Genomic DNA, 13,239 nt, shown 5'->3' with positions numbered 1-13,239 from the left:
CTTTGCCAACAATCGTAACTGAAAAAAGCTGCTTTTTATCTTCACACTATACTTTGTTGAGTGGGAAGGTACTGTCGAAGGTGAGCCAGGTTAGCCACTAGACTGTCCATGCTACAAACCCACATTGTTGCCTCAAATTAGCGTCATTGTGGTAGAATGAAAGCCAAATTACAGTGTACTGCTAGCAAAGTTACAGGGGTTCTGTCTGTGGGAAAGAATTGCCTCTCCTTCTTTGTCTGTGCATTGTGTTTCAGCCAAAGGGATAAAGCCTATATATGTGTTCTATGTGAGGAATTACACGATGATTAGCTTAAAACATTGAGCTTAATATCCAGAAGTACCACTCCAAGTATAACTGTAGAATACTACACTTCACATCCTATTATTATCAACATAGTGTAAGCGTGGCCCATAAGGAGTACAAGGGTCAGAGCTAATGTGGCTGCAAGATGATAATGCTTGTGATCCTGTGTCAGGGAGAAGTGAAGAGATAAGAAGAGGCACGCACGAGCACACGCACGCACGCACGCACGCATGCACGCACACACACACACACACACACACACACACACACACACACACACACACACACACACACACACACACACACACACACACACACACACACACACACACACACACACACACACGCATGCACTATTTTGTTTCTTTTTACTTAATAAATCAAAAGTAATATGCCCAGCCCAGACATTAAGCAGTCTTTGTGCCTCAGCTAGGGTTGAAGAGAGCAGCTGATGACTAAATCTGCTCTATGGGCTTTGACGCCTTATATGATAGAAGATTATTTAAAACCCGGCCATGCAGCGCCTCTGTTGACACTGACACAGACACTGCCATCTTTTCAGAAAGCTCATTCTCTCTGCTGCCAAAAAGAAATAAAGCAAAAAAAAAAATACATAGGCCTATTCTCTCCTTTAGCAACTATAGCCATGGTGCCTTAGAGGCAATGTGCATCCGACAATCGCTTTCTCCATGCATTAACGTAGAGCTTTAATCCACGGGTTCCTTAATCAGTGAGAGCAGACGCAATGCTCCACAAAGTCAAATATTTATGAATCTCAAAGCCAGATGGAGTTTTTTCTTCTTCTATTCGCTTTTGAATATGAATCGAATATGCCAAGATGAAGATGTGTGCATAGAATATGGAATAGGATTGACAGCTCCCGGCTGGATCAAAAGGGAATTAGATTGTAAATTTAAAAGCCCTACCATGTGACAGGAAATACCTATGAGTCTAATGTTTATTAATATGACATTACATTGACCTTGTTTTAAAAAACACCCGAGGCTTATTTGTTAAGAGTAAATGAAAACAAGACATGAGGGGATTTTATAAAAGGAGTGCGTGGCTTTTGGGCTGCTAAACCCACGTGAATAAGACAATATGAAATTGTGTAATTCTCAAAGCACTCCCAAAGGCTGCAATGCACCCCTAACTGTGCTGCCAAGCATTCCATTTGCACATATTTAGAAGAGGTAATATTTTGTGAAAAACTCGCCCCTTTCCATGCAAATGTCAAAGAATTGTCAAATACACTCCAGTGCTAATAGCGACACTCAGCTATACACCATTCAGTTATAGAGCACCGAAGTCTGACGTCACTTTCAGTAGAGGGTTCCAGTACACAGGTTCATGTATATTTGTATTTGCATTGAAATCAAACCCTGATGGTCTGTAAATGTAGCCTACTGAATGCTATTTAGTTTTGTTTGGTTTGGCACTAGGTAACACAAAGAATAGACCAGCCCCCAGACCACCGCTGTAACCATCGGCTATCATGTAAGGGATAATATCTGCCTAGGTGGTCATTGTCGGGAGATAATTCACCGACAGGGGGTTTAACCACCGACGCGAAGCCATTCATCTGGTTGGATCAGGTTATTCTGTGAGTTTGGAGAAAAAGAAAGGAGTGATTACCATCAGTAGCTCTTGATGTGTGAGGGTGCCTTGAAGACGGATGGGATGCAGCCGGAGGTTATGGATGAGGTTATAGTGATAATGGTAGAAATGAATGGGTGTAGATCACGGCAATGGTTTGGAGGATTGAGGAAGGAGTGGGTTCTAAAGTCTTTCAAGAGGTCAGTCTGGACAATGACACCAGTTTTAGGAATTCATCTGGAGATAGAGGAGATAATAAGATAATGATACATCAGACATAATAGCCTATAGCACTCAAGTACTCAAAGGCTGACATCATGATAGGCTGTCACGACTACCGCCGCCATCTTGATGGCCTATAATATTTGATCTGCATCAAGTGTATAAAGTTGGTGTTTGAGTGTTTAGTGCACAGTGCTAGAGCTCTTTCAGTTCGCCAAAATGGGATTTATTAAGCCTACTTGAGTAATGGTTGTGTGAAATACAACAAGTAGGCTTCTCACCATAAACAAGGTCAGAATAAATGGGATAAAATAGGTAATGGACTAACGGAACGTTTCACCGCCTCCTCCGAGTGTGACTTTTTTTCTCTCATATCCCACACATGCCGTTATACGTTCGCGTTAGCAGGCCCGATTCATACTGCAATAGAAACCAACGACCTGTTTCCTACCTGCTGGCTGCTGCTGCTCCATCTGTCTGTCAGTGTCAAACAACCACGTGGTCATTCATTATTTAATATCTCCGACCTGCAGAGTTAAGCTCAGCTATAGGTGACTAACAACAAACTAGCCTGCTGCCTACAACATAAAACCGCTATGTATTTACTGCAGAGAGAAGGTAACACATGTCTGCAGTTTGCCTGATGATCACTTGTCAGTCTTGTGGTGTTTTCCCCTCTCCCTTCCATAAGGATATGTCCGCATGCACAACTCCACTTGTCCAGTAAGTTGTAAACATTGCCAAAGCGCATTGCGCGTGTTCTTTTAACGAGACGTGTTTTACCATAGAGTTATGGTTTAAGCACACACACACACACACACACACACACACACACACACACACACACACACACACACACACGCCTCATCAGACTTCCAAGCCTTAATTGCATTTGCTTGTTAGAATACACACATCTAATATGTGCTATGATGATGATTGATTGAACCTGCTGCTTTTTTACCCTTCTGCAGACAGCATAACAGACAGCATAAGTTATGCTCTAGCTGTAGAGACTATATTAGACTATATTAGTGTTCCTTTTTTATATACAGTAACATGTAAATGTGCCTTGTTTTAAAAGACACTTTCAAATGTTTTTGAAGCTTGCTCGTAACATTGTTGGCTTAATACTTATGATGCACTGTTGTTGTTCTGCTATATATAAAATAAAAATGGCGCACCCCCCGAATTTGCATACCAAAGGTGCGAGGTTTGCATGCCCTATTGAAGCAAAAAAGTGGAATTTCATTAGTGAGAAGACGGGATAAATAGCTTCATGGTGGGCCGGGTATCATAAAACGTTCTAGGTAACAAAAGCAGAGAGGGCTATATTGGGGACACTGAGTGGAAAAGAACTCCCATTGGTTAGAGGCAGATAACTGAATCTTAGCACAGTAGAAAGAGGACTTAGCAGTGGGTAATGAGAGGGAGAGAGCAGATAGAAGTGGATGAAAGTGGGAGAGGTCATCAGATTGGCCCGCCCTGTGCCACATCCTCTCAACTGCCCTGCATGTTCGTTCAGCTGTGAGGATTTTAGATAACCAAGGAGGTGGCAAACACAGGCATGCTGTTTCGGAGCGCAGAGGCCAGTGATGCTTAAAGGCAGATGAAATAGTCTAGAGGAAGAGGAAGGTTACAGAGTCAGTTGAGACTGAAGGGATGGAGAGGGTGGAAGAAGACAGAGAGGAGGGATTTAGGGACAAATTGGGTTCAGTCAAGTTGTGACAGTTTGAGGTGGCATAGGTTTAGGTAGGAGAGTGGAGCGAGATGGAGGGGTTATAAAGTGGTGATCTCTCTGAGATATGACGGGGATTAAGAGGTTAGGGAGAGCACGTACACTAGGTGCAATATAGGAGCAGATAAGGAGAGGTCGAACGAATATAGTCTGCAGCTACTGTAGGTTTAAATCACCTAGTAGAATGAGACGGGTGCCATCTTTTGGAGAGGAGCTGCCAAGTGGACCTTAGTGAAGACTAAGTTATTATTATAAGAGCACTTACCAATAATGGGCTGTTGGACCAATGGGAAGTCCTTCATGCGGGTAGGGACCTGCACTAGTAATGCAGATTAATTGTGACCGAAGGTCGCATTTACTATGAAAACATGCAATTCCCGTCAGTGTATCACTCAAAATCCCCATATATGGTGCCATGGTCTCATGACTACTGATGTCATAGTGAATACGATCAGCTGTCCATTAAGCCCATATATGGAGATCCCTGATGTCATCAATATTGACCAGCAACTCCACATCTGACGTCAAATCCTTAGATCTCCAGATATGGATATATGTCATAACCTGTTCTGACATTCCATTATGTTGATCCTTCCCCATCCATCCTTCCTCTTCGATGTCTCCCTTTTGACTGATACCTGTCCATTCAGACTCTATAGACGGGCCTGCCCCAAAGCCGGCAAAAACTAGAGTTCTCATCAAACCCTGTACACTCAAGAGAATGTCCGCTACCACACTTAGATCTCCATATATGGAGCTGACATGTTCTGACATTGCTCTGACCTCATCAAACCCTGTACACTCAAGACATGCTCCTTATGGCCAGTACAGAATTCATTCCATTTTGATCTGACCCCCCATGCCAAAGCACCATTGCTCTCGCCCTTAGGTGTCTTACTGGTATAAATATACATGTACTGTGTAATGATGCAGGATAAGATGAGAAATTACTGTGAGTTCTGAATTGTATGATATTTTTGTTTTAATCTCAGTCAGACCCAGAACCATCCATCCATCGATCTTAAACCGCTTATCCGTAGTTGGGTCGCGGGGGCAACAGCTCCACCAGAGAGCTCCAGACTTCCCTCTCCAGAGCAACATTAGTAACTTCCTCCTGGGGGATCCCGAGACGTTCCAAGGCCAGTGAGTCGATGTGTTTCCTCCAACTGCACCTTGGTCTGCCCCGGGGTCTCCTCCAAGTGGGACGTGCCTTGAGGACTCGAGGTGAGAGTAGGAACGAAAAATTCTCGGTAGACAGAGAGCTTTGCCTTCTGGCTCAAATCCCTTTTCGTCACAACAGTGCGGTACAGGCCCACCTGGAAAAGAGCCAGAACCTTAAAAGCTAATATGTCAAAACCTTAGGGAAAGCCCCAGGGAATGCCTATTTTCTTTCTTTTTTAAGGGGCTAGCGCCTCAAGATTTGCCATTGACAATGAAAGGGGAATTCAGGTCAAATGTCCGCTAAAACTTGTCCCCACACGTCCACCATTGACAATGAATGGATAAATGACATCAGAATTCCACTAAGTATGACGTAAATTAAACATCAAAACATTAAACACCATTGACATTAAAGAGGAAAAAATACTTACGTCATATGTAAACAAGCCAATCAGCTAACCAATCACATGTTGGTGGGAGTGATTGGCCAATAAGGGACCACCTTATGTACCTTATGTAGCAATGTCAAATGTCTGCTAACATAAATTGATGAAAAGAGCGCCCCTCATTTCACACGTGTGTTATTTTTATTAACATAATGACATTCACAAATTTGTGATGCCAGGTTGAAAGCGGTATTTGTTTTGGTATTTGTACATGATCACGTGCATTAAGTATACAGTATGGGCACTTCATGGGCAGATTTCCATGAAACGTCATGGCCCAAATCAATAGTATACAGTTTCAACAGAATGCACAACCTAAGTCACAGCATAACACAATTAGCTACCACTCACACCATGCATGCAATGCTGCCTCAATACAACTGTGAGATATATTAGTCAACAGTTTTTATGCTGACTAGATACTCCCTGCTCTCAGGGAGTATCTCATCTCAAAGAAAACAAAATAAACGTCATTAGGATCTTTGTGGGATATTGTTGCAAGTCGTGTTTTCATGTGAGCGATGATATATCAGCAGATGATGGATGGAGCCAGCACACCACAGGTACAAAAATACTTTCTTTACGCACGCACGCACGCACGCACGCACGCACGCACGCACGCACGCACGCACGCACGCACGCACTACACATACTGTAGGCTTGTTTCCTTGCTGTGAGATTATATACACAGGTGCCTGCCTGGGCAGACAGAGACATGGATACTATGGTAACTGTACACAGCATTGTTGCTGCTAGTGCTTTGATCTCAGCGGGGGTGAGGACAGCATCGTGCACTCCTCCCTAATGCGGTCCCTGTGGAATAATAGCTGCATAAGCCGCTCAGTTCTTCTTAAATCGCCGGATTTTTTCAAAAGTCATTTGCTCGTTTTCCAACCGTGGTGATGCTGACGAGTGTGATGGTGATTCCAAAGGAGGATGTGGTACTGTACCTCCAGTCCATTGTTAGCTGCATCCTTGTATTCACTCTGAGTTTGTACTGTATGTGCTGACATAGTCTACCTATATGTGATATATGACATGCCATTGTTGTTCACATTTAAATCCCTCTAGCCTCTCTTGTTCCTGTTTTGTTACACCAGCATTGTTGTGAAGCAGTTTTTACAATTAGGCGAAGTGTTTAAAAATATTGGTATTTCCATTTGGCATAGAGGACAGATGGGTATAGGGAGATAATTGCTTTGTTGAGTCTACGCAAAAAGTAAATCATTACAAGTGGTTGGTGAAAAAGTCAAAGCCAAAATGTTTTTGAGCTGTTGGATCTCCACAGAAATACAGGTTTTTAACACTTAAAGTTTTTTTCGGGGGAAGTCATAAAATCTGGATTCATAAGTCATAACAGAGTACACAGTGCTCATTATTTAGGAGAAAATATGCCTGTGGCATTTTAATAAGAAAAGGACAAGAAGTGCACAGAATGCAACACATCACAGCAGAGATGAATTCAAGGTACATTTTTACAATGTTGGGGATACATTACATAAGTGATGCATTATGTAATGCGATTACTTCATAAGTAATATTAATATTAGACGAACAGTAATGCAATTCATTATTTTTACAAAGTGAATGAAGTCATGCACACTGTATGACAATGTTGTTTGTCTATCATTCACTTTTATTATTTTTTTCCCTAAATATACCCTGCACTGATGTGTTGTGTGTTTCATTGTGACTTTGAAATTTGGCCTGCTAAAATAGCATTTTGAAATCTGTAACGTTATTGTGATATGATATCTCTGTTCCATTTAGCCTACCCTTTTCCATTTAATTATACCCTGGCTCCAGGCTCCAGCCCCTAACCGCTCTAGCCACGCTTCAGGAGTCTGTTGACGCTGTCGATTAAGGCGCTTCCAAGCTATAATATAATAATAATAATATCTGGGATTTATATAGCGCTTTTCTAAGTACTTGTTACATAGCTTGTTAAATACTTTTATGCAGTGTATTTCTTTAACTGAACTTCCAGTTCATGGCTTAATGAATCAAGGACTCACTCAAAGTGAATCACAGAATGCATTCATTCTGCTGGTTAAATACAATAATTATTATTGACAAGGACGGATGAAACAATGAAAATGTGAATACTATTTTTGTATTACTTCATCATGTTTCATATTGTCAGTCTATAACTGTATGGTCTCTTAATTTTCAAATGGTGATACTTCTGGCACTTCTTAGTATTAAACAATAGATTTTATTAGAATTTAACATTAGCAGAACATACAAAACTAGAGATGGGGACAGTATAGAAACATTGGTAATTAAGCAATAGGTGGAAGCAACCACATCAACAAATGTCAATTCTACCTCAATATGAAGCAAAAAAGGAAAAAAATATATACTGATTATTTTCTTCTCCTGTTTATTAGACAGATTTTTGTTTTTCTTTGTTCATCATGTAAGTGGTAATTAAGGCATTATAAGCTAATATAGCTTCAGCCTATACCTTTTTTGGTCACAATGTATTTGTTTATTTTGTTATATACTTGGAATGTATTGTACATAAACCGTAAATAAAACATTGAAACGTGAAGTGCATATCAATAATAGTATCTGACATTAATCCCAGACAAATCTTTGCATACCGATATGACGAATTTCCCAAGACCAAAGATATTTTAGACGGCGTGCGGAAAAGTCATGCTACTGTAAACTGGCAGCAGTTCAAAGCTGTGCAGCTGAGTCAATATTAATTTTGGTAATGAAAAGTGGCATTAGTGGGAGAGGTGTGTGTGTGTGTGTGTGTGTGTGTGTGTGTGTGTGTGTGTGTGTGTGTGTGTGTGTGTGTGTGTGTGTGTGTGTGTGTGTGTGTGTGTGTGTGTGTGTGTGTGTGTGTGTGTGTGTGTGTGTGTGTGTGTGTGTGTGTGTGTGTGTGTGTGTGTGTGTGTGTGTGCGCGTGTGCGTGCGTGCGTTGGATAAGTTCAGGAGTGATGGAAATGCCTGTTGCTGTCATGGTTCTGTTAGGATATTTATACTATTCTTTTAATATGGTTTAAGTGGTTAAGGTGCATTATACTTAACTCATGTCAATCTGTGGCATAGACATTCCTTTATAAAAAAAATGTATCTGAGTCAAGGCATCATTTCGGAGATGGTAACCGCTTTAAGATCCTATAAGAGGATTCTAATATTCCGCCTGAATATGAGAGCAGGTCACCTCCAGCCATACAATCTAATCACATGACTGCTGCAGGAAGTGTTCCTCCTGCATTATTCATAGCCTCGGCCATATATTAGAGGTGTCTCATAACTGGAAGGTCACGGGTTCAATCCCAGCAAACAGCCCTTTTGCAGATAATTTCTTTAATGCTTTACTGGTTTACTGTTCTATTTTTACTGTGAAGCACTTTGGGACCACAATATCAATAGTTTACTCACTTACTGATCCCCTTTAATTGCCCTTGAGCAAGGTCACTCACACGTGTGCGTTGCTGCACATGCACACGCATGCACAGGTGCGTGTACACATCAGCTGGGAGAATCAGCTAAATGTATGCAATGCGAATATTTAAATGTGAGACATGACGTTCACCCCTGACAAGGACATTTGGGACGTCCATTCATCTCGGCAAAGTCAGCCAATCGCAGCCAGCTGCCACTCTAATTGGACATAATATGCAAATCACATAGGCGGTACAGACTGTTGAATAATGTGGCTTTAACTTACAGCCTAATGACATGAAAGGGATATACTGCACAGTGTGCACACTATAGTATGTACATACACTACAATGCAGTATACCGTATGTAGCAAAGACTGTATAGTGACACCTGGTTGACTAGTAATTTGCTGAAGAGGCAGACTTGTAGATATGGTTTTGGTGTGAAATCATCGGTGGGGACAGTGTATGAGAAACTCTCCTCTCCTCACCTTTTAATATGTTACCATGAAACCTTGCATTTTGTCACGTCAAGTCACGTCACTCACAATCGTCACTCACAATCGTTCGTCACTCACAATCCTATATTGTGCCCAGGTCTCGTGACATCACTAAGACATCATCAGGGATGATATAGTAAAATCCCCATACATGGGGAATTGTGCCCAGGTCTCGTGACATCACTATGACATCATCAGGGAGATCATATCATAGTAAATGCGTCCTGCTGTCGCAATTAAGCCCATATGTGGAGATCCCTGATATTAAGCCCATTATGTTAACTAATATGAAATCTTGCGTTTTTTTGTCACTCAAAATCGCCCAGGTCTCGTGACATCACTATTTAATTACTTGCGCAAGCAGAGCGCGCAAGTAATATTTTCGCCCGGTCTCCTTCGTCGTGACAGCTGTTCCGCCATTCGAGGCTTACGCAGAAAAACATCAAATCTGTGCCTGTGTTGCTGGACCAATGATGACGAAATGACCATATTTCTTACGTCATCATTTAGAGCTAGTCATACGTATACTATATACATAATCAGTAAAAAATAAAATAGAAAATTGTGCCTGATCTGCTGGGACCAGAGTACGTGGTGTGTATGTGTATGACTAGCTCTAAATGATGACGTAAGAAATATGGTCATTTCGTCATCATTGGTCCAGCAACACAGGCACAGATTTGATGTTTTTCTGCGTAAGCCTCAAATGGCGGAACAGCTGTCACGGTTTTTGGCGCAAAGTAACCACAGTATACCGCTAATCAACTTACAACTACACACTTTATACAGTATAGAGTATAGAGTATATATGTATACATATATAGTATATGCCTATATACTATATATATACTATATATATTTCTTACGTCATCATTTAGAGCTAGTCATACGTATACTATATACATAATCAGTAAAAAATAAAATAGCAAATTGTGCCTGATCTGCTGGGACCAGAGTACGTGGTGTGTATGTGTATGACTAGCTCTAAATGATGACGTAAGAAATATGGTCATTTCGTCATCATTGGTCCAGCAACACAGGCACAGATTTGATGTTTTTCTGCGTAAGCCTCAAATGGCGGAACAGCTGTCATGGTTTTTGGCGCAAAGTAACCACAGTATACCGCTAATCAACTTACAACTACACACTTTATACAGTATAGAGTATAGAGCAGGGATATTCAATTGGCGGCCCGCGGGCCACATGCGGCCCGCGGAGCGCCCCCTTGTGGCCCCTGAAAGATTTTTTTTTTTTTTTTTTTTTTTTTTTTGAGAATAATAAGAGGGATAATAAAAGTTACAGGTATGGTGTGTGCAATATTAATTGTTTGATTACCATAATGACGGTAATCATTAAAGGACCACTTTTCAACCTATCTTCATATAATAGGTCCTCACTAATAATCATGATAAAATGACACGTTTTTTTCTACTCGGTCTGTGTCACATAGGAGGGCTGTGGGCAGTTCAGAAACCCACCCAACAGTGACATCAATGGAGAATCCAAGCTAATAGAAACTGCAGGCTTTCTAGTCCTGAAAAGTTGCAATGCGAAAATGGAAGCCATCATTCTCACAATAATAAACCCTGTTAGGGTCCATTTGGTTCCATTTGTACACAGTTACAGTTACAGACCCATAAGGGTCCATTTGGTTCCAAACCATCATTTCCCTGGGGACCCCCTGGAACTGCCTCCAGGACCCTGGGGGTCCCCGGACCCCGAACCCCACTTTGGGAATCACTGCTCTATGTAATCTGATCTTTATAGTCTGATAAACTATTCTCACGTAAATAAATCTTGTTTAAAAAACAATCTGCCTAACGATGATGTCACTGGTGGTCGTGGACGGGTTTCTGAACTGCCCACAGCAGAGTGAGTGTGTGTGTGTGTGTTTGTGTGTGTGTGTGTGTGTGTGTGTGTGTGTCCGTCCAGTCGTTAATGTCAAAGCAATGCTGTTTATGCACTGTCAAATAGGTATAGGCCTACATCTATTCTAAGGTGGCATATACCTGTATAGACATATTATCCTGCTCATTACTGTGCGGAAATATACATAAATCTTCGTGTTTGAGCACAAAAAGCATTTTGAGAACCCACAAATTTCCGCGCTTCGCGCGCACACTGTGCGGCCCCCCACACACAATAATTCTACAGTTGTGGCCCCCTGCCTAATCTAATTGAATACCCCTGGTATAGAGTATATATGTATACATATATAGTATATGCCTATATACTATATATATACTATATATATTTCTTACGTCATCATTTAGAGCTAGTCATACGTATACTATATACATAATCAGTAAAAAATAAAATAGCAAATTGTGCCTGATCTGCTGGGACCAGAGTATGTGGTGTGTATGTGTATGACTAGCTCTTAATAATGACGTAAGAAATATGGTCATTTGTGGTCATTTGGTCCAGCAACACAGGCACAGATTTGATGTTTTTCTGCGTAAGCCTCAAATGGCGGAACAGCTGTCACGGTTTTTGGCGCAAAGTAACCACAGTATACCGCTAATCAACTTACAACTACACACTTTATACAGTATAGAGTATAGATTATATATGTATACGTATATGGTATATGCCTATATACTATATATATACTATATATATTTCTTACGTCATCATTTAGAGCTAGTCATACGTATACTATATACATAATCAGTAAAAAATAAAATAGCAAATTGTGCCTGATCTGCTGGGACCAGAGTACGTGGTGTGTATGTGTATGACTAGCTCTTAATGATGACGTAAGAAATATGGTCATTTGTGGTCATTTGGTCCAGCAACACAGGCACAGATTTGATGTTTTTCTGCGTAAGCCTCAAATGGCGGAACAGCTGTCACGGTTATTGGCGCAAAGTAACCACAGTATACCGCTAATCAACTTACAACTACACACTTTATACAGTATAGAGTATAGAGTATATGTATACGTATATAGTATATGCCTATATACTATATATATACTATATATATTTCTTACGTCATCATTTAGAGCTAGTCATACGTATACTATATACATAATCAGTAAAAAATAAAATAGCTAATTGTGCCTGATCTGCTGGGACCAGAGTACGTGGTGTGTATGTGTATGACTAGAAAAACTAAAAAGGGATCCAGAATATATCTACAACGATAAAACAGTATTTCTTATATAGATAGAAACTTGAATCATACTTAATAATACTAGATGTTTATATGTATAAAGTAGGTAGCAAATAGTTACATCTAAACATTAATCATTTCAAACGTTCCTTCACAGAGATACTGAGATTTGACAGTTTACAGAGGTCGAAAGGACTTGCGCGCTCTGCTTGCGCACTAGTTGGCCATTTATGGCCTACTAGTGTGCAACAAGCAAGTATGCACTCGACAGAGTGCAGTTCTAGTTTAATTTAATTTCATGTTTATTTATTTCATTTCACAGTGTTTAGATTATAAACAGAAGAGCATGTTTAAATGCCATGATTGCACTGAGTCATCTGGTACTCCTTAAACCAGGCTAGTCGCTTTGGTGAATTTCTGATCAGTATTATTATATGTCACGAACAACTACCATGAAATCCTGACACTCTTTGATGTTGTGGACAACATCCTGCATAACTAAATTTAGGACATGTGCGGTGCAGTGAATGTAGACAGACACTAGTTCTGTCCGCCTCGGCAGGTTCTGTGTTCTGTTGCTGGGTCGGCGGCAGGTTTCAACGGCAGGCTGGCATCGCTGTTGCCAGCCAGGGTGTTCTTGCTGGTGGTGGTTTCATTGTGAACAAGTAGCCTAAGCAGAGTACAGTACTGTATGCATACCCTACACTGCCTACAGTACCTGGCAGGTGAAAACAAACCAGATTAGCATTTGAATGCC

At 40.9% G+C, this 13,239-nt stretch overlaps 1 protein-coding gene across 1 annotated transcript in view; it reads left to right on the top strand.

Moving 5' to 3' along the window:
- LOC310855150 (NT-3 growth factor receptor-like) overlaps positions 1-13,239 on the top strand; it is a 262,706-nt gene that overhangs the window by 142,555 nt on the left and 106,912 nt on the right.

This window comes from Protomyctophum parallelum, assembly GCF_964188405.1.
Source record: "Protomyctophum parallelum genome assembly, chromosome: 2".
NCBI lineage: Eukaryota > Metazoa > Chordata > Actinopteri > Myctophiformes > Myctophidae > Protomyctophum > Protomyctophum parallelum.
Note: the sequence above shows the minus strand (reverse complement) of the source record. Positions and strands in the feature narration are given on the sequence as shown.